Genomic DNA, 22,693 nt, shown 5'->3' on the forward strand with positions numbered 1-22,693 from the left:
TGTGTCTCCCATTTAAACTGAGTAACAAGTGAGATGCATTTTCCTTAAAAGCCAATGCATTTAAAATGGAACGAATTTGTTGCTACTTAAATGCAGAGGGTTTTAGTAAAATTAAGCACCATTCAAAATAAAATCTGGGAATCCTGCCAGCATAGACTCATGCAGACCATAATATCATTATGCAATACTATTGCCCAACAAGGTATCATGCAATTTGCAGCTGATGGGAACCTAGTCATTAAATTAGATATTTGCGCAACAGAAATTAGCACAGAGAATTCATCCGATACTCGGAAAACCATGCAAAGTGTAAAAATCCAGGTTATTCCTTATCCTGACGATGCACTGCTAGATCTATTTTTTTTTATTTATAACACCTGTTGGTACCATTACAGCATACTACACACAAGACTGGGTTATGTTACATATTATGCAGCACTAGCATCTTAGACATCATTAGAGGCCTCTTGTTCAGCAGATATAGATAACTCAGGTATTTCTCCTTCTCACAAACAAACATGGAAGTCAGCCCAAATACCCTTTGGGCAACATCTAGCGGGCTAAGAACAAGAAAGAAATCCAAATGAGGATAGCTACGTCCCCTGCACACTTTCTGAAAGGCCAGGGATGGCCTAATGGAGATTAGGTAAACAATTTTACAAGTAGTTCTGATTTAAGGTAAATTATAAAAAATAATTCAATAAAAGGTTTGTGTTTATACAAAATAACTTTTGCTTTTTATTAGTATCTTGATAGGCTCAACGCATTTCGAGTTATAAACACTCTTCATCAGGGGCAGCATATTCAACAATTATGGTCTACAGAAAGAAAAATTATATACGATATATAATAATATATTAGTATTTGCATGAAGCAATTTTTGTAAATCAATCAAGCATCAATAGCCAATTTTAGTACATCAATATAACATCAATATCATGACAATTTTCGTGAAATCATAATAGTCATTTGTTCGGCACTAATGCCCTTTAAGCGAAAACATCCTGTCTTCTGTTTTTCATTAGTACCCCATTAGTACATGTGAGAGAAGCAGATGCTAATGTTGGATAGTATTCCATTGTATGAGCATTACGATTAAATGGTATGAAATTTCTCCACACATTTGTTAATGTCACTAGTGACCTAGTGTGTAAAACCTTAGTACTCCATGTGAGGTCAAAGGAGTTGCATTTGGTGCCAAGAGAGGTTAATAAAGATAGTGCACAAATTAGAGATGATGTGTGTGTTAGATATGGCAATAGAGAGCGTCAAGAGGCGTCATCTTACCGAAAAGATTCTAAGTACAGCAAAAGCTGATTGGAATGGCAGTTGAAGATTGATGGATACGCTCCAGATGATTTTTCAGGTGATGCAAGTGGGCGTGTAAGAGACAGATGTCTCTCAATTCTACAAAAAGAAGATTGTGGATCCTCAGAGAAAAATTGAAGTTAAAATTAGTGTCTAAGTATCTAGATGGTAATACGAAGCTGCTGGCTAAAAAAGGTACTTACTAGAGCTACACCGGCAAGTGAAAGCGTCCAGATGCGGTCAGTAACCGCGGGTGAATTAACTAAGTGGGTGTAAGTCTGCCTATTTATACTAATCGCAGCTATGATGTCACTCGCGCATGCGTGAGCGACGTCAGGCGATGTCGTGACGTCACTCGCGCATGCACGAGGTAGATGTAAATAATCCAAAGGTATATGTAAGTGCCGAAAAAAGTGCCAACGGAAATGGCAAAAAATAGATGATCAAGTAGAAAATTAACTGTTGGAAAAGCCTGAACACATTAGGGATGAATGTGACTAGCCAACAACGGCTGTTACATGGCGTTATTTAGAAATTCTGTTGAATGACGGAATACGGGGTGCCCCTTAGAGTAAGTTATGGAATGGATAGATGCAGTTTGATGAAGCCACAAAATGTGGATGTGGGAAGTGTTTTTGGAAGTGTCTAATGCACTATTTTGTAAAGAAATTTAAAAAATTACTGACGCTCAGCATGTGCTTCATACAACCCCCTACATAGAGAGGTTTTTTTGGAGTGTACAGAAGATAAATACAGAAACTGACCCCACTATGATTGTGGGTGTACAATCTTTTGCCTATAAGTGACCAACATGAACCCAAAATACAGGCATTCCTTGTATAGTAATTTAAATGCAAAGACATAGTAATTATGTGGTAACCAAATTAGCTGAAGATGTTGCAAAACAATAAAGAAATACAAACTCTTAGCATGAAATTGTTACAACCCTATACATACAGATGTTTTTAGGGAGTATACAACAAAATAAAGAAATACGAACTCTCAGCATGTACTTGTTACAACCCAATACATCCAGATGTTTTTAGGGAGTATACAGAAGATAGATACATTAGCTGACCCAACTATGATTGTGGGTGTACAATCTTATGCCAACATGCTCCCAAGACAATGGCATTCATTGAATAGTAATTTAAATGCAAAGACCTAGTAATTATGGAGTAACCAACTTAGACCCAATTTTTAATGCCATCAACTGGCTGGCATAACGAACCAATGTTACATCTCAGCTGTAGACGTATGTATTAGATGACTCCCAAAAGATGTTTAAAAATGTGTTTATGATATATGCAACGTCTTGTGATTTATAGAAATGGCCCTAAGTAGTAATCCTCATTGATCCCAAGAGGGGTCATAGCATCCAATTTGTTAATCCAAAAAAGTTCTCTTTGTGACGGAAGTTTTGGAAGATTGCCTCCTCTGCTTAATGGTCGTAAAACTTCTAATACCACAAATCTCATTTGCGAAACATTATGTTTCTTGTCTCGGAAGTGTCTATAGACTGGGGATTTGCATTTTTTGTCCTGATACATGATTTGTGCTCTGTCCACCTGTTTTTAACTTTCCTATTGGTCTTGCCAACATAGTAAATACCACATGGGCAGCAAATGGCATAAATTACATTTTTTGTATCACATGTTGCAAAGTTTCTTAGCATGATCTTTTTCCCATTGTGGGGATGTCTGATGTTGTCACCTTTTATCACGTTATTACAATGTTGGCAATGTAAACAGGGATAAGTGCCTGTTTTTTGTTTGCTAAGAGTTGTCTGGGGAGTTGGTTTCGGTTTTTCTGCTTTTATGAATTGGTCTCTCAAGTTCTTTCCTCTTTTGTAAGCCATCATTGGTGGATCTGGGAATAATTCCGTGAGTGTGCTGTCAGATTTGATTAAGTCCCAATTTTTGTATATAATTCTTTTGATCTGGAAGCTTTGACTTGAATATCGCAATGTGTGGATAAGCCCTTTGTCATTTCTTTTGGGTTTACCTTCCAGTAGTGTGTTTCTTTCTTGGGTTTCCGTGTGTGCTATAGCTCTGTCTATCACTTCAGGTGGAAAACCTCTGTCAAGGAATCTTTTCTTCATTATGTTATATTCTTTCATGAAGTGTGTCTGTTTCTGAAGTAATCCTCTTTAGCCTTAAAAGTTGACTATATGGTAGATTATCCTTCAGGTGTTTGGGATGATGGCTTGTGTGATGGAGACAGCTATTTACATCCGTGGGTTTTCTGTATATTTTAGTTTTCACTGTAGTCCCTGTTAATTCAACCGTGACATCCAGAAAGTTCACGTGTGGCTTACCGATTTCAATGGTGAATCCTATTTTCAGATTACATGTGTTGAGAAAGTTCCAAAAGTTGAGCAGTTCTGTTTCAGTGCCCATCCATATCCCAAAAATGCCATCAATGTATCTCTGCCAGCATTTGATCTTGTTCTTACAAAGTGGATTGTCTATTACGTGGATTTTTTCAAAATGATACATAAAAATGTTTGCATAGGATGGGGCCACAGAGGACCCCATAGAAGTACCTGAAATATGTAGGTAAAATTGGCAGTTATGTCTAAAGTGGTTATTATAAAGAATGATGTTGAGTAATTCCAATGCAAAGACTTTCTGAATTTCCACTCGTCTGTGTGTTAATAAAAACCATTCCAAAGCCTCAATGCCTTCAGAGTGTGGAATTGAAGTATATAAACTGCTGACGTCCATAGTGAACAGTATCAAGTTGTCGTCTGTGAGTTGCAATGTTTGTAGAATTTTCAGAAAGTGAGTCGATTCTTTGAGGTAGGTTGTTGTAGCTTGTACCAGTGGTTGGAGTGCTGCGTCGAGATATATAGCAAGAGGTTGGAAAATGCTTTCCGTTCCAGCAACAATAGGATGGAATGGTGGATCCTGAAGATTTGTGTGTATCTTGGGCAAACCGTAAAATAGCGGAGTTATTGGATATTTCTGAATCAAAAAATCTGCTGTTTTCTCTGCTTTATCCACAGTAGTTTTGATAATGTTTTTAATCCTGATGATTGGATCACTGTCTAGTGGTATGTAAGTCCGAGTGTCTCTAAAAAGTTTGGAACAACCTAGGTTGTAGAGGGTGGTGTCCATTAAGACCAGGGCACCCCCTTTATCTGCTTGTTTTAAGGTTAGGCTACTGTCTTCATCCAGTTGTTTTATAAGTTTCAGTTGGTGTTTGGGAATGTTGCGTTTTTTCGGTGGAAAATATTTTAGTCTTTTGAGGTCTTTAGTAGTGTTTTGCTTGAATAAGTAATATCTTGTAGAGGTTGGTGACGTCACCCATATGGCCTGCATAGGACACAACGATAATCTCGTGTTCATCCAAGGGTGGTCGAGAGCAGGAAGTACGAAAGGGTAAAGGTGAAGGGGGAGAGGCGGCCGTGCACAGAGTACGCCGGCCACGCTCGACGGGGAAGAGGGGAGAACGTCCCCAGCGTATGGGGCCAGGTAAAAGGTTGACGCTGAGAAAGGCGAAATTGTAACATGGCAACATACTACGGGTCGGGGGCAGGAGCAGGGTTGGGGCTCAGAGCAAGCGCTTTAAGTACACCACTCCAACACATCTGCACGACATTGTCACTGCATAAAGAGAAAATTATAAAGTACAGCATTGAATGGACACAAGGAACAGACAACAAAATAAGGGTACCATGGCCACCCAACGGTAGCTTCGACACGTTTACCCAACACTACCTACTGACATACCTACATAAAACCTACAAAGGGAAAAAGTTAGCAAACCATTTAGAGGTTTTTGATCTTTGGAAGATGTTCCAGGGAGGTACACTGGGAGCACCGGGAATGTTCGCAGTACAGGGGGTAAAAGAGGAGAAGGGGACAAGAGAAGAGAAGGAGGTAAAAGAGGAGAAGGTGAGAGGAGGGGGCGGGGGTACGACACACAAAACCCCACCCAGTACTGAAGAAAGTGAGGAGGAAGCAGAAGGATCATTTGCGGTAGCAGAGGCAAGGGTGAAAAAGGAAGGGGCAGGGGGCGTGCATATGACTAAGGTAGTAAAGAAGGAGGAGGGGGGATTGTATCCAATAACAGAACTAAGAGAAGCTGCCCAACAACAACTAACGGCCGCTGAGGGATTCTCAAACCCTGCATACAGCCCTCCAACATACGCACCAACAGATAGCTGTCAAAAGGGGGAGGTAACAATGGGCATGGCAGATATAAGCAAAACGCAGGCAGGCACGGGGCGGGAAGAGGGTCCCGAGAGAATTCGCAAACATAGGACCAGATGAATGGATAGCATCACAGGTGCTTCTGAAACTCTGGGGGACACTAACAGGGGAAGAGGAGGACACAGTGAGGAAGGTAAGAAGGGAAGAGATGGACCATGTACAGACAGGGCACGAGGTAAGTAAAGAGAGAGAAGGGCGACTTTCACAAGAAGAGGAAGAGATGCTGGAGGAAAAGTTGGCAGAATTGAGGGAAGTACGAAGCGCACTGATTAGGCAGTTCGAGCAGGAAACACAGGAAATAATAGAAGAGAGGAAAGCAAATAAGGAAGAGAAGTAGAGGATGAAGGAACAGGCAGAAGAAAGGAAGAAGGAAGAAGCGCGCATACGGGCAATAGCTGAAAGAGTGGCATGCATGGAGCAACGGGAGATGAGAAGGAAGGAGGAGGAGTGGGAAGAAAATGACAGGGAAATGGGACTATGGAAAAAGAAGATTATATCAGAAAGTGCATGGAAATATGAAGAGGGAAGGTAATAGAGAGCATATTAAAAAGGGAAAGGGGAATATGGAGGAGAAAGGAAGAAGAGGAGAGGATAATGGCTAAGGTGAGCGAAGAAGTAATGGAAGAACTTTGCAGGAAACGGGCGGAAATAGGTGGCGAGGTAGTACAGAAGAAAAATGAGGAACGGGGAGAGAGGAGAGTGGAGCATGGAGTGAAAAAGTACACCCGCCAGGATAAGGAGGTTGCGACAACATCAACACAGGGTGCTGCGGCCAAAGGAGGTGAGTACACAGACATAGACATAATAGATTTAAGGGCATTGACAGTGAGGGGGAAACGCACAGAGTGGGGATCGACATTTCAAGATGGATTTTGCAGCGAGGAAGAAGAAGGGTGGTGCAAAGATAGAAGAGAGGGAAATAGAGAGATTTTAGATAAACTGTACATAACGCGCACTAACTGGGAGTCACCCTGGGCATGCGAGACGCGGAGGGAACAACACACAGAGGAAATGAGAAGGAGAGAAGTGAACAAAAAAACACCACTAACACCAACACCTGTACACACCCCATATGTCAACAGACTAAGGGACCTCCCAGGACGCAGGCAGGAAGAGCGAGCAGACACACCCATGATGGCACAGGAGGGTAACGGGAGAGGAAGGAAGAGCATGGGAAGTGATAGCGCGAAATACTGTAATATTGACAGCATAGAGGAGTTGCCTAGTATAGAAGATGATGAATACACCATCATGTCCCCACACAGGCGAACGCCAGGGGAAGTAAGGGAGTACAATTTAATGCCACTACTGAGAGGGGAGGGGCCAAGGCCACAATATGTCCCATGGAAACATGCAGATAAAGAAAATATTAAATGCAGACTTCCATCTCTGAGTGGAGGAGCTGGGAAATGGATATATGAAATGGGAAAACACACTGCGTGTCAAAAGTTAGCAGTGGGTGATGTAAAGGGGTTACTAATTTCAATACTGCGGGATGCTGCAGATGACATATGGAAGAGGGCGAGATTCCCAGGGGTAAAAATAAATGACACATCACATGATGGAGCGCCATTTGCTAACTGCAGGCACGTCTACGGCAGGGCTTGAGGGTCCAGTACCTAGACACCTCAGACATAGGAGCAATAACATCTCGCAAGATGCGCGAGAATGAGGACCCTGTTGATTTCATCCAGGAGATCCAGGAGAAGTGGCGCTTAGAAACGTGGGACAAGACACTAGCAATATTTTACCACATACTGATACAAGGGCTCTCAGAAGAAGTACAAAGGCAGTTGAAGAAATTAATGGGAATGGAAGCAAAGGCATGGCCAGAAATACAACTGACAATCGTGCACTACTGCAGGAGGTGGCAAGAAAAGATTAAACAAAAAGAGGAAGATAGAAAGACAGAGGAAGCGAAATATGCCAGGGAAGGGGCATTGATAACAGCACCCACGCCCACACAAGCCACTGTAACACAGGACGCAACACAACAACAAATAGCACCGTTACAGCAAGCACAAATTATGACACAACAGATGCCTCCACCCCCACCATACACAGCACACGCAGGAGGGGGTTATATGGAAATGGGGAAAAAACAACAGCAACAGACGCAACACCAACCACAACAGCTGGCGATTGCAACACAACAACAACAGGTCCAAACAGCGCAGCAGCTCACACAAATACAGGACAATGCAATATCATCGACTGACACACCTGTAAAACACACACAGCTGGGGAGAGTGACAATATTGGGCCACAACCCTTACACAGGGAGTGGACAGTCACTCTACCCACAATAGGACAGCCCACAGGTGTCCTTGATGTGTCCCATCCTATCAGTAACACCTAACCCTGCGGAGGAACCACGCATACAGGTGGCGATAGGTGACAAAAAAAATTCTTCCTAGTTGACACAGGGGCAACTAGGTCTTGCATAAGGGAAGTAAAGTTTAACTTGTCAGGCTAGGCTATGAACACTCAAGGATTCTCTGGGGCTAGAGGGTTGGTTCCCTTCACTGATAACATCTCCTTATCTACAGGAGCTCAAGATATGTTTCTCCTGCTGCTGTATTCAAAGTAATCACAAGTAAACATACTAGGGAGAGACATTATGAGCAGACTGAATATGACCATCTCCTTTACTGAGAAGGGGATGATTTGCTCCGCACCTGGCATTAACATGGTCACAGCAAGACAAATACTGCAGGCTTATTGTGGCAAAACAGTGGCCAGGGCAGAACCCGTAGATGGAGACATCTTCCAATATGGAACAGACATAGCAATAGCATGGCTACCAGGAATTAAAGGAAAAATTTGGAGGAGACCAACAGCTTACCTTTTCAGACCCGAAACACCAGCCAGTGAAAAGGAAGGGGCCTTGATGCCAGTGAGAATTGAGAGTATCGTGGCAACAGCAGACTACACTGCAGTGCATGCCCAGGACAAGGAAGGGAGAGCATGGAGAGCAGTAATAGCACTAGCTGAGGGATGCCAACTAACACAGGCATCAGATGAGGAGCTGTTCTCTGACGATAACGGAGAAGGGGAGATGGTATTTGAGATGAGCATTAACATTTGGTTGAGAGTGACATACAAAGAAGTAGCACAAAAGATGGCAATGGCACTAGAGGCACCTGCCACTACAGCACTGCCATTTTACGAGGATGACCTGGCAGCAGTACCAGCATCTCTATGGACCACCAGTCCATACGACGTAGGATGCATAAAAAGCATTGGAGGAGTAAAAATAAAATTGGAAAACGGAGTAATGCTGCCAAGAGTAAAGCAATACCCACTATCAAAGGAAGCAGATGAGGGATATATGAAACATTAACAGCATTAATAGATAGAGGTATACTAGTACCATCAGAGTCCCCATGCAACACTGCTGTGTACCCTGTGCACAAAGCAAAGGGCGGGTCCTGGCGTTTCATCCAAGATCTAAGACCCCTCAACCACATTGTAGAAGCAGAATACCCTATAGCAGCTAACCCAGCCACTATACTATGTGGGATACCAGCAAAACCATCACGGTTCACCGTGATTGACCTCAAAAACGCATTTTTCTCGATATCCCTACACTCTGACTCACAAGACTTGACCAGCTTCACATACCGCAACACAAAATGGAAACACACAAGGCTACCACAGGGGTACTGCGAATCGCAATCCATCTTTAACAGAGTGATACAAATGGATTTGAGTAACATTGAAATGGAAAGCACAGTGCTGCAATATGTAGATGACATCATCATCTGCAGCACCACAGAGGAAAAGTGCAGAAAAGACTCTGTAAAGATGCTCACAATACAAGCCGCGAAAGGGTACAAAGTAGACAAGGAGAAGTTGCAATACTGCCAAGAACAGGTACTGTACATAGGCCAACTGATTTCACAAAAAGGGAGGAACATTGCACCACAAAGAGCGCAAGCCATAACAAACACACCGCAGCCACAGACAAAGAGAGAATTGCAGCAGTTTTGGGCCTATGCAACTACTGCAGGGCATGGGTTTTCGACTACAGCACATACACAGGACCCCTACTTGAGGCCCTCAGAGAAGCACAGAGGGGGGAAAAGAAGTTGAGATGGACAAAAGAAATTACAGGGCCCTTCAGTGAACTAAAACATGCCATATCCACTGCACCAGTACTAGCAACCCCAAACTATGAAGAGACATTCTACATATTTTCACATTGTGGCTCAGCAGTAATGAAAGCGGTACTGACACAAAAATCTAGAATGGGACACAAACCAGTAGCATTTTACAGTGGCCATCTAGATCCTGTAATGATGGGTCACTTCCAGTGCGAACAGAGTATAGCAGCAGCAGCATTTGCGGTAGAAAAATCATCATCAATAACAATGGGGTACCCACCACACTGTATGTGGAACACACCCTCTTTGCAATATTGAATAAACCCAAATCCAACATTGACCACTCAGAGGGCAACAGGCTATGAAATTATTTTATCAAGACCAGAATTGAAAATTGTGAGGTGCAGTAATGTGAATCCAGCAAGATGTATAGCAGAGATAGTAGAAGATGGCACCTACGCCCATGATTGCACACAGGCCAAATTTACTCAAAGCACAAGGAAAGTTGAGGAAAATGCCCTAGAGGGGAGGAGAGGTTATGTACATTGATGGGTCCTCAACAATTGATCAGAGTGATGGGGTAAGAAGAACAGGTGCAGCAGTGGTACGACTGAGGGACGATTGGACGTACGTCGCAGTAAAGCACATACAGTTACCACAACACTATTCAGCACAAGCAGCACAGCTAGTGGCCCTGATTTTGGCACTAAAGGAACGCTATGACAAAAGGGTAACAATATATTCTGACAGTGCATACGTCACATCAACAGTGCACTCAGGGTTAATTAAGTGGCAACGAAGAGGGTTTAGAAGAGCAGACGGCACCCCGGTGCAGCACGCTCTACTACTTGCTGAACTAATTGAAGTAATTGAATACCCCAGAGAAATAGCCCTGGTAAAGTGTCAGGTCCATACAAACGGGGATGATCCAATTTCGAAGGGCAACGAAACAGCAGACGCACATGCTAAATATGCTGTGTACTTTGGCGAGATTTGGACCCTCCCAGAAAAACAAAAAGATAAAGGGGGGCGCGGGCAAGACAGATGTTGATAATGGATGGGTACACACACATCCCTGAAACTCAAATAATGGAACTACAGGCAGCAGCACCTATGGCAGAAAAAGAACTATGGGTCAAAAGAGGATGAACCATGTCTCCGACAGATGCATTATGGCGACAGAGTAATACAGGCAAAATAGTGATGCCCCTAGCCTTATTGAAAACAGCTTTGGCACAACACCACCCCACACACACAGGAAAAGAGGTGATTGCAGCACGAATAAAAGAGGCGTGGTTCTGTCACAAGCTAAATTCACATGTTGCAAACTTTATTAGCAATTGTCTCATTTGTCAACAATTTACGGCCGGTCTCACGCTGCAAGTGATCAAAGGTACTATGCCCCGGCCAGAAGGGCCCTTCCTGCACCTACATATTGACTATGTTGACATGATCAATGTATGTCAAGGATACAGATACATGATTGTAGTAGTATGCCCATTTTCAAGGTGGATCGAGGCTGGTCCATGCTCCCATGCAGACGCCTTCAGAGCAGCGAAGTTCCTGGTAAGGGAGGTGTTCCCGAGGTGGGGGGTATGCAAAGTGTTGCGGTCTGACAACGGCCCACACTTTGCCAATGAAATGTTCCAACATGTAACTGCCCTCCTTGGTATAAAGCATATGTTTGCATGCGCGTACCACCTGCAAGCAAACGGCGTCTGTGAATGCCTCAACAGCCTCCTAAAAGAAGAGCTAGCAAAGATTCAGCAAACAACCAAAAAGAGTTGGCTTTACTGCCTCCTCTTGGCTTTGTTTGAATTAAGGAATAGGCCGGGGTCGGACCACCACCTCACACCCCACGAGGTGGTGACCGGACGCCAAATGCACCTTCCACTCACACCACCATCAAGAGCCATACCAGATTGCCATGCCTGGTGAAGAAATGTATGATTACGTCTCTTCCTTGGTTACCAATGTTGCCTTTATCTCTCAACAGATTGAAAGAACGCGGGGAGGGTCAAAGAACACCCAACAAGAAGAAAAAGCAAACGAAGAACAGGAACAAGCCGCACAGTGGACAGTAAAAGAGGGGGACAACGTTCTTTTGAGGAACTTTAACCGCCGGTGAAACAGCCCCCGGTTCACTGGGGGCCACCAAGTGAAAAAAACAGCTCCTAGAGCTGTAAAGTTGAGGGACAAGAACGTCTGGTCCCACATGCATTACATCAAGCCCTACAAAGCACAGACCCCCCCTTGCATCGACGGAAGGGTCAACGCACCAGCAACGACAACCAACGACAACAGCGACACAGCCCAGATACCAAACCCCCCTAATGACAGAAGTGAACCTTCACCCATACCCCACCCCATGGTCATGAAATCCCAGACTTAAGCAAACACCACCACAGCCAATCCCTAATAAAGAAATGGTCCAATAATACGCAAATTTACACCACACTGTGTAGACACGTGCATGTTCTTTTCTCCTTTTTGTCTCGCACAAGCAGGTACCGCACAGTACTGTAATATATAGAAAGAAGTGAATTTAAGTTACTAACGCATACATTAGTGCCCAGAGGTAAATGCTGCCCACGGATGACAACACCCCAGAAGCATTGTCACACCAATTTGTGTGTTTTATAAAAAGAACAAATACTTAAAGAAAAGAAGATTACATGTGTATTACAACACGTTCATTTTGATAATAGAGCAATCCTTCCCGCACCTCCACGAGCACTTACCAGCTTTAAGGGATAGGATGCTAAGGAAAGCGTGGGAACAGCTTTTCGCCTGGGCTTTGAATGACTATATGATAGGGAGAGCTTGAAAAAACACTAACAAAATAACGCATATTTTGAGAATTTTTCAGGTGGGCATCTATATCATCAAAAGTAAAGGAGCTGCAGGACTGCAGCAAAGGTAAGAGAATTAATGCAGTGATATTAGCAATTGTAATAAAGATGTTAGCCATATTTTTCATCACTGGTCTACTTGCTGCCACTGTCTGGCAGGCACACTATGCTTCCTATGTTATGGCATCACCCTCTACTAACAGACCCCCCAACACGGCTGCAACAGGCACGCTGTCAGGTGGTACAAATACTCCAAGAGGGAACAGGAAGAGGGATAAACGTGGTGCTTCTGTTGATAACAACGGGGTAGACACATACCTTACAGAGTCTGCACACGTCTGAAATAACATGTGGTACCAGCACATGTCCAAAATTAGTAAGGGGACAACTAAGGACAACTGCTATGTGTGCTCGTTGATCCCATACGCAATGAGCGCATCCAAAACATTTGTGGTGACTGAGGTACCTGCAACATCAGTGAAGTGCCTGCTATAGCTGGCCCTGTTCCAAACAAGAGGACGATTCCAAGGGAGACTAGCAATGCTGAGATGGAAATCAAGGGACACGTACCCGTATGAAAATAACTTCATCAAAACACTACCTATGTACGACAACTACTGGCAGCATACGCAAGGACTCCAATATGTGACGCATGGACCTGATAAAGGAGAAACAAAGGAAGTAACATTGAACTACCTACCATGTGAATGGCACGCACGAGAACTTCCTTGGATACCAAGGTGCTGGGAAAGACCACTGATATTAATATATGGAAAGGTATACACAAAAGAAGGATGGGTAGATGGGGTTGTGGAAAGCAATATGGTAACATTGACAAAGGCAACAGTAGTAACATTAAATGAAGAGAACAATAAATGCTACAACGGATGGACAAGGAGCGCAGCACTAATAACATGGCTAGAGAAGGACAAGGAACCAATAACAATACTTCCACTAACTGCACCTACACTATGTTATCAACACAATGGGAATGTCGATGTTGGAAGAAACAGCAACTGCAAAAGAACAATGATGACAGCTGAGTGGGTGCCGGTACAGCAGTTCTGATGGACCACTATTGGGCCTGCGGAGAAAAAGCATACCACAGCTTGCCACCATCATGGAATGGAATATGCACTATGGTACACATCAACGTACCATCCCTGGTAGTACCGCAGAAACATGTCAACCTGGGGAACTTCCCTAAGAAGGACGAGGGGAACAAAAGGAAGAAAAGGTCAGTGAAGATAGGAGGAGGAAGGGAAAGGAACAACAAGGCAAGCCTGTCGAGAGTAAAGAGGCAAGGAGAAACAATGATGGTGAACGACCTGTGGGGAAGATCAGAAACGGCTCTTAGTGACATCCCAACAGAACACAGACTATTCAGCACAGCAGCAAGGTTCTTCTCCATAATACATCCAGGGATGCAGGCATATGCAAATGTGAAATGGCTCCAGATTACCATATGGGAACTAATGATGACAATCAACTCCACCGTCAATGGATTCAACGCAATAAAGGAAGAACTGAGGGCAGTACAAATGGTGGCACTCCAGAACAGATATGTGCTGGATCTCCTAACAGCAATGGAAGGAGGAGTTTGTGCGAAAATTGGGAGCTGTGCTGCACATTCAATCCAGCCAACGACGAATACAATGGCACGCTTTCTGAGGCAGTATCACAACTTGCCAAGATGCACGCCAAGATGGAAGAAGAAGCAAAGGGAGTGAAGAAAGATGGTAGCCGGTTTTCCTACTTGTGGTCATGGATGCCATCGTGGCTGTCAGATGGTTTTAAAATTATAGCAGGATGCATAATATTGGGAATGGCCGCCCTGTTGAGAATGAGGTTATGGAAAGCAAGGTCAGCACACACTACTGATGAAATGATGGAAATAATCGGCATGCACGCCCTAATGCCATCTGAAGATGACAAACACACAGACATCATCATAAAGGAACGAGAACTGTTACGCCAGCAGATCCACCATTAGTGAAGGTAGAGAACCCAAGGAACCCGAAAAATTATGTTGGAAAGTGGGTCTATTGCAAGCCTGGCGGTGGATGCATATACATGTACTGGTCATTTGAAGATCACGTGAACCAGTACGGACACCTGGCGGGAATAACAAAAGTATGGCGAGTACGTGGAGATAAGAGAATGAATAATTTTGTGGTCGACAAGTCTACCAGAGGGGGGACTGAAGTAGGAAAATGGGAAAACACCCTCCCCCCATTCTCATCCAAACCATGGCCCAGGACATCAAAACCGAAGCACCCCCCGCGAGAGGAGTTCGACCCCTTCACTTCATCACCAGATGGAAAGATCCCCTGTGTCAGCGGCCCACACGCCCAGTGAGCCTGCCCACTACCACGTCCGGGAACCGCCAACATCAGCCTCATGGACCAACTCGATTAGACAACAGCCACAAACACCATCATCGTTAGAGATGCCATGACGACATAGCCAACAGACAAGAACACACGTGCCACCATGCACACTGGTCACTCACACACTAACCCACACGAAGAACATACTCAGTGCTATGACACAGAGGACCGATACACCCACAGACACACACCGTTGTTATTTTTCACATAGGCCTCCTACAGCACCGCAGAAACGCAAGACGCCTGAAGAGTTTGTGTATATATGCTTGCAGATGCTTTCTTGCTACCTATCCCTGCGAAGACGTCACCCTAGATATCTACTGCTGCTTGTGACGCTCTATTGCCCCTCACGAACCCCATATTATGGATTATGTACCACCACCTAGAAACTAGGCCAAGGTAGGCCGCAAAGCAAGAGTCTCCAGGCAGGAGCCGCTCAGACAAAAATCCTCTACAACGAAAATGCAAAGCGCTGCTCATGCAGAACGAGCCCCAACGAGAGCTCACAGCCAAGGCCGCAATGTTGCCATTCACATGCCGCGCTCCCCGCACCAAGGTTACATCTGCCAACGACGAACGCTCCTCAGAGCCGAAATACAAATCAAATGCTCATAATTCTGCTCCAGCCACGGTCTCTCCACACGTGACCAAGCCGAGCTGACAAGATGCCAAGCTCGCGAGACAGAAAGTCGCCGGGATCCCACGTCTGGGACACGATTTTCAACAACAAAGTGATAAATTGGACACCTACAGCGATGGGAAAGACATGCACATCAGCTGCTAGCCAGACCTGTCCATTGTCCACCACTAACACATAGTTGCACATTGTTGCCAACACCAGGTACACCATGAGCTGGGAACAGTGATGGTCCCAGGCTGGGGGGCTCACGGGTGAACCAATCAGAATACGAGGGGCTCATCACTGACGCCATCTTAGCTAGCTAATCGCCAAGTGTCCCCTTGTAACCAATTGTGTGTATCAACTGTTAGGGACCACTCAAGTGTACCACCTGATCTTTCCTTGTCCAATAATCCTTTCTTCTATAGGTAATTATACTGACCCTACCACTCAGGGAGCCAACCCAAAGTGGCGTTAGGTTTTGGGACAGTTTTCCCAGGTGACGCAAGTAGTGCGTCATACCACAGTAAAAAGGGCCTGTGAGCCTCACGAATGCTAAGAGAGTCTCCCCGGATGCATACGAGCTGAGAATAATCCCTGCCGTTACTCCAATAAACAGCAGTAACTACCTTGCTCTTGTGTGTGCCTCATACTCCTTTTGGGACGCGGGAGGAGTTGGGGCCTCCCCAGCCCCGGAGGTCCGAGGACAGCTCAGCTGGCCCCCGGGCAATCAACCCGACACAGTTCTTCTGTATTTTGCCTTCATTCAGGGCATCGCCAGCAACTTGCAGCCTGCCTTCACCCGATATCCTGGAGATACATCTCCCTAGCCATGCCACAGCCTCTCTCCATAACTAAGTCAGTGTCTCGTGCTCTTGACTTCTTGCCCAAAAGCTCTTAGGGTTATCGGACGCCTCCTTAATATTCACACAAGGGTCTCCCTCAGCTGGGCTCGGACCTCTCTTTAATGTTCACACAAGGGTCTCCCTCAGCCGATCCAGGGAGAAAAAAAGTGGGAATACCGTAACAGGTAGTTTCTCATAGTAGCGAGCATACTGCCCTAGCCTCATTGGAAAGGGCTCCCCTTTGGGGAGAAGTGATGATACCTGGTGAATTATCACACCTAGTAATCAAACAAATCTGCATGCACTGTAGCTTTGTCCCAAAGTACCCACCACCAGGCATGTATAACCTTTTTTTCTCCAGCCAATCCACTTACAACCCCCACCACCCTCAGTGCAGCCCGAAATAAGGCAGTGTATTGTCCCCGCCTCAAAACCCCAACAAAACTGGTGCATTTGCATTGGGGCTAATTTCAACCTCCCCATAGAGCATACAAACAGCAAAAATTACCAAAATGGATTTGTCAACTGGGCATATGCTTGATTTTGTTACCAACATTTTATGCCATAACATATATATCAAGCTACATGTAAACCTTGCCATTGTGTCACAGTTGGACCTGCCAATGGGCGGGATGGTAAAGGGATCTTAGTTCCAATAAAGGATACTGCCTCATCTGGAACTTGAAAACAGTAAGTCTTGCTGTCATGCTGAAACCAAAGCCTCACTGGGAACAACATGGCATATTGAATATTCCACTCACGCAAGATTTCTTTGACACCCAAGAACTGACGCTGCTCTTGCTGAACTATGACTGAGAAGTCCAGGTATGAATGGATTACGTGGGATTCCAGGTGGAGCTCCTTCTTCTCTTGTGCATATTTCAACAATAAGCCTTCATGCAATGATCAGGTGTGGATATTCACCTGGTTTTGGCTTCGTGGACAGTGTTTTGTGGGCCCTTTCCACCATAAAGTGTGGTGACAACATTGGGTCTACCAATAATTTCTTTAGGAGATCCTTTACTGCACGTTCCATGTTGTCCTTCAATGCACGCTCTGGGACCCCGATGATGTGAAAAAACTATCTCTGGGATCTGGACTATAAATCCTCACATTTTGCCTTAATACATTTCGCATCTTTTACGAAGTTGGTGACCACTGGTGCTGGGGCACATTGTCTTCCTTCAAGCTGATCCTTTCGTCAGCCTCGTTTATCCTCTGCACTTCTTTCTCGGAGTATGAATAGAAGACACGTTCACCGTGATACCATCTAGTTTATCATTTACTGCAGCAAACCCTTTTTGCATAGAGTTCAACACATGTTGTAATTTGTGGTGCTCGGGATCAGCATGAGACAGTGTACCGACCGCACCAGCATCACTGAGTTGTTCACCGGAGAACCTGGGGGTCGTCTTGGCAAAGCAATCCATGCTGCCTTTTTATTTACTGCTCCTTGTACCCTTCATCATAATCTCAGGCCACTGTGAGCAGCACCCACAATAGAGCCTAGTCTCTTACACTCTATTCCAATAGGGAGCAGTGGGTAGGTGTCCCCCACACAGTTACTGTCTCCAAGTTCGCACAGGGAGTGTGTACCTAAATGTGGGCCCCTCACCTCTCTCCAGTCCCCGACCAGCTCCCTGCACAGCAGCGCTCCACCCCATGCGTGCAGCCACACTGGAGACAGGAGTTGTCACTCTCGGGGGGCTGCCTCTCAGGACCAGGCAATGTGCATCAGTCCAATCACACCAATGCCTCTATTACGCATAGCAGGCCGACCCATGAAAGATGGCACTCCACATAGTCAATGCGGCCTACTTATGGGCCAAATACTGCTCCGCTCAGGACTGCCCACTCAGTAGTATACACCCAAGTAACATTGTGAGGGCCCTTCTGGAGTAGGACTCTCCGGTTCAATGGGTTGCAGCAAGCTTCTCAACGAAGGGCGGCTGTCTGAGGCCCCCAAGGGAGCAGCAGTGAGCAGATCACTGCGCTCTTATGAAAGGGGCGTAACAGTCTAAAGTCACTGAGAGAGCAACAGCTTCCCAACTCCCCAGTTTACGGCTGAGTGTGCACCGGCTGGTGAGCATGTCTCACTCACTCTGTGCCGTCTTCACCAGGGCACCGGCTATCATGCTGTTTGTAGTACCTGCTTCACTCTGCTAGCTCTCCAGACCCAGAGCCACTTCAGTTTGCCTCCACTAGCCACTGTAGAACATGCAAGCCTGGTCTTTCGGTGAGGATCCTCCGGCTCGGTGCGGGAGCTTAAAGAAAGGTCACCATCTTCCGTGGCTGCTCCGCAGCCTCCCACCTCCTCTGGTAGACTTATGTTTAATGTGAAAGGGCAAGGGTGCTTTAAAATGGCACCTTTTACTGGAGAATATTACATCTCCAGCCCCAAACGTTTAGAGTTAGAGGCAAAAAAATAGGAATGGATTGAAAGTTGCAAACATTTGTATATTGAAAGCTATGCATACATATTCTGAGAAGACTGCCCACACATGCATTCAGGGAAATTCCCACACTACCTGAGAGCATCATTTCCTAAGCCGAACCTGGAGGAGTTATATGAAATCTGTTCTCACCTATATGGAAATCATGTATACATAGCTTATTCATTCACAACCCCACATTCATATAGGGGAAACAAACAAAGTAAATCTGCGTTCATGAATGTCATTTGATCAAATGACTTTCCACTGGTACCATCCTTGTTTTGATACTGGTGAAAATCAAGTGTTTTGAAGAAATTTGAAATGATTCTATAATATGTGAATACACTGGCTGAAAAGCAGCAATGCTAACATTGAAGCATACATTGTTGCTTAGATACAAGCAATAACACAAGGTTTGGATTTAAAAGGCATATTATTTGTATTATATAATATCTATATGTATATAGAATTCATTATGGAAATGGATGCTTGCATGAATTGACATTAGTAATATTCATGCAGGCAGGTAATCTTTGTTTTTTTTATAAATTATTTTTAAGCCTGCAACATTGTGGTGATTTCCCTGGCATAAAGCTGGAATTAACCATTGTTTAGATTGAATTTCGTTCTTTAAATAAATTTAGAGTTTTGAGAAATCAATGTTTTCTTCCCCAAAACTGTGCGCTGGTACTCTATATTGGGGCCATACAAGTAGTCTTGTCACCCTAATTCACGGGTCTGACATCTTTGGTCTGCCAGATGTTTTGGACTACAACTCTCATCAGCCCTAGCCAGCAGAACCAATGGTGAGGTTTCATGGGTTTTGAAGTCCAAAACATCAGGAGAGCCACAGGTTGCACACCCATGCCCTATAATTTGGACATATAAAAACATAAGTGGAAGACAGTCATCGGGCTGAAAAAGCGTGTGAACATGGTGGCACAGGAAACGTGAAAAGGGCCTTATGAGTGGAAGAGGTACACCCAGCCACTGCTGGCAATGAATGCCATAGTGTGATATAGCAAATGCTTGCAATGGGCAAGTGAAATTCTTTCCATAGGTCCGCCGGCAATGTACAGAAGCCTCATGCCAGCATTTGAGGAGTTTGTTCTTAAGAAGGGACACACGTTACCTCTTCACAGAAGGGCTCCTCTTGAGAGGCCCCTGAACAGGGATTCCTGCACCCCTAGCCTGGTCCATCTTGCACGTGTGGAAAACCAGGGTCAATGCAAGATGAAGGTCTGTCTCAGATAGAAGGTCTGATTCTGAGGATTTGAGTAAGCTGTCAAGGCTGTCAAGGCAATGTTGTACAGCTGCATCTCGTGAATAACCACCGGGATTCCGCCCAAACCTGCACCAATTCAGTCAACCCGATAGGAGGTGCAGCTTCCCATGCGAGTATGTTAGCACTGCCTTTAGGTCATTACCGACTGGTCAGTACACTCACATTTTAATTGATGAATTCTCCCGCTACCCAGAAGTAGAGAATACGCATTTTACCGCTGAAAGCACAGTAACTCCTAAACTAGATACAATGTTTGCGATCCATGGTCCATGCACCTCAATAAAGATAGACAATGGTCCCCATTCCAAGGTAGCAAAATCAGGATTCCTAAAAGAAGCCAACATACATTAACAGTAAATACCCTGTGTTGTGCTCATCCCAACAGATTACAGAACATTTTATGTGCATCGTTAATAAGGTGCTGAGGCGAGCTGTAGACTAAGCTGATGACCTGGAGGAAGTAACATTCTGATTCATGAGAGAAATCGGACAACGCCCCATTCCTCGACTGGAGTGTCACCAATGAGTCTTCTCTTGGGATAAGCAGCACACACAACTAACTCTACTATCCCTGGATAGAAACCACTTGAATATGATGCTGAAAGTGTGGCCATCGACCAGAAAAAGAGCACTACCAGGCAGAAAGTGAAAGGAGGCGAGCCGATGAATCGATGAGGCAGGTCGCACAGGCAGTGCTCCTGGAGAACCAGAGAATGTATGGCTAATTAGACATGCCTTATGAAGCTCAGAGGCAGCGGAGTCGCAGCCTGGAGAGGAGTCTCAACAGTCACAAGGAGCTCACCAGTCTTCAAAACGGTGGGCAAACCATACGGAGAATGCTCCTCCAAAGAGTTCAGGGGAGTGCCTTTGAAGATACAGAAAGGAGACTCCCCATTGTGGATGAACTTGAATTGGAAGTGACAGAGGGACCCTGTTTTCTATAGCCTACCCCAGGCTCTGGGAATCCAAATTGACTCATTCTCTAAAGTAGTGTCGAGACCCAGGTATCTTTTAAGGCTGCGAAGACGAATGCCAGGCAAGTACAAAATACTTTATTTTTGTGTGACTGTAATAGTAAATACACGTTTGCCAAGATGGTCGGACATTGATACTAAACTTTATTGCGCAATAAAGACGTCACAGCATGCACCATGACATAAAGTGCATAATTAGGCACCCGATGACTGAGGAGATGGCCACTGTTATGGGGCTGGCCATGGGCACATGAGCCAGTCCTGTCAGTGCTGGGGGGCCAGCACCTTGCTTCATTGTTAATGTCACCTAGAATTATGGAGTTGCAGGGAGGACCCTGAAAGGCTGTGCGGACATGGGCCTGGGGTGCCGGGACACCCACGGACACCAAGAGCATCTGGGGATGCCCATAGCTCTCAACCATTTGTGTCGCAAAGGCGGGTGAAAACACCATATTTTATTTTTGGCGGGTGAGAGGCCCATTGAAACGAATGGGCGTGCTGGAGGTTTGGCGGATGAGTCAGCTGTTTAAAAGGCGGGTGACACCCGCCAAAAGCGTGTGATTTAAGAGCTATGGGATGCCAGGAGCGTCCATGTGGTAGGGTGGCCTAGGCGGACCCAGGGCACCATGCTAACCTGATGGTCCCAGGTCAGCAGGACCTGCAGAACTGTGATCACACAGTGTTGGCCTGCAAACCAGGGCCGCAGGACCGTGATCAAACGGTGTGGGCCTGCAGGCCTGAAATGAGAGATGGAGAGGAGTTCCATTCTTGGAGTCTGCCACCGTTCTAAGGTACGTGTGTGCAGTAGCTCCTTTTATTAGCATGGTGTCATGACAGACTGTCACCTCTTAAAAAGGCAATACACTTAGGGGGGCCACGCCACAGTCACTACTTTAATTAAAGAAGGGTTCCTGTGCGTGGGCGGGAAAAGCCTTTGTGCATATCATAGAGTACATTGCAGTTACTTCAGAGGTGTGTCCATACACCCTGGGGACCCGTGCCAACCGCCACACACATTGCGCCATTGGTCATAACAACTCCTAGCCAACAAATTGCCATTTCTGAGAATTATTGCTGGTCCTAGTGCTAAACTTGTGTTGCATTTCGGCATGGGGATTTGTATCATTTTCTTCCTGGCTCACCACAAAGTCCGATTTAGTTTTTGGCTGCACTGGATGCTCACACATGACATGTTATGCCGGAAGCAATACATAAATTCGTTTCCTGCTTCCGGGCTTCTAATATAGACAGCGTGCAACGTCTACTACCAATGATGAATACTCCCGGATTACGCGGCATTGATTCTATGGCCGCCCATTACTGTTCTCTTTTTTACAGGTGCAGTCTATCAAAAGTTTTTCCTCAGTTCACCACAGGGTGGCCTCCTTAGACCAAGTATGGCCTGCTCGGAAGCTGCATAATTTCTGGACAGTAGACGGATTATTCGCAGTCTGAACAGTATATCCGCGGAAGCTGCTTAACAATTTGTTTAAAGTCCAAAATGCTGCAGACTCTTTTGGAAACATAACGCACTGCTAAAAATAAATAGAAAAATGTAAATGAAGTAGTTTGCACCCTAATTATACACAAAAAGGAAATTCCTGCGTCTGCCAACATATACTTAAGACAATAAAAGTGCTTCTGGCGTGTAATTTGATTGAA

Source organism: Ambystoma mexicanum, chromosome 2q (genome assembly GCF_040938575.1).
Source record: "Ambystoma mexicanum isolate Mex_15411 chromosome 2q, UKY_AmexF1_1, whole genome shotgun sequence".
NCBI classification, from domain to species: domain Eukaryota; kingdom Metazoa; phylum Chordata; class Amphibia; order Caudata; family Ambystomatidae; genus Ambystoma; species Ambystoma mexicanum.